This window comes from Sciurus carolinensis, chromosome 6 (assembly GCF_902686445.1).
Source record: "Sciurus carolinensis chromosome 6, mSciCar1.2, whole genome shotgun sequence".
Lineage (NCBI taxonomy): Eukaryota > Metazoa > Chordata > Mammalia > Rodentia > Sciuridae > Sciurus > Sciurus carolinensis.
The window spans coordinates 57583847-57584888 of NC_062218.1; the positions used below are offsets into that span (position 1 = coordinate 57583847).

Genomic DNA, 1042 nt, shown 5'->3' on the forward strand with positions numbered 1-1042 from the left:
TAGCAATTCCTTTTTTTTTTTTGGTGCTGGGGATTGAACCCAGGGCCCTGTGCTTATAAGGAAAGCACTTTACCAACTGAGCTATCTCCCCAGCCCTATTTTTTTTTTTTTTGAGGCTATTATGAATGGAGTTGTTTTCCTCATTTCCCTTTCAGATGACTCATTGCTTATGAATAAAAATGCTTTAGATTTTTGTGTGTTGATTTTATATCTTGCTATTTTGCTGAATGCATTTATTAGGTCTAAAAGTTTTCTGGTGGAGTTTTTTTGATCCTCTAAATATAGAATCATGTCATCAGCAAATAGTGATAATTTGAGTTCCTCTTTTCCTATTCATATCCTTTTAATTTCTTTGATCTGTCTGATTGCTCTGGCTAGTGTTTCAAGGATGATGTTGAGTGCTCACTTTGGCAGCACATATACTAAAATTGGAACGATACAGAGAAGATTAGCATGACCCCTGCGCAAGGATGACACGCAAATTCGTGAAGCGTTCCATAGTTTTATACAATGGAATATTACTCCGCCATAAAGAAAGATAAAATTATGGCATTTGCAGGCAAATGAATGAAATTGGAGAATATCATGCTAAGTAAGGTAAGCCAATCTCAAAAAACCAAAGGACGAATGATCTTGCTGATAAGCGGATGATGACATATAATGGGGGGTTGGAGGGATTAGTGTTAGGGTTAGGGTTAGGTTTAGGGTTAGGGTTAAAGAGGGGGGCAAGAATGGAGGAAGGAAGGATTGTATAGAGGGAAAAGAGGGGTGGAAGGGGTGGGGGGGAGGAAAAAAAATAACAGAATGAATCAAATATCATTACCCTATGTAAATTTATGATTACACAAATGGTATGCCTTGACTCCATGTACAGAGAAACAACATGTATCCCATTTGTTTACAATAAAAAAAAAAGATGATGTTGAATAGAAGTGGTGAAAGAGTGCATCCTTGCCTTGTTCCAGTTTTTAGAGGGAATGCTTTCAGTTTTTCTCCATTAAGAATGATGTTGGCAATGAGCTTAGCATAGATAGCCTTTACA

At 37.1% G+C, this 1042-nt stretch overlaps 1 non-coding gene across 1 annotated transcript; it reads left to right on the top strand.

Moving 5' to 3' along the window:
* The first annotated feature begins 398 nt into the window (after positions 1–398).
* LOC124987777 (U6 spliceosomal RNA) lies at positions 399–505 on the top strand. The gene has a single exon (XR_007109286.1). It is a non-coding gene; the product is annotated as a U6 spliceosomal RNA (small nuclear RNA).
* Positions 506–1042: the final 537 nt, after the last annotated feature.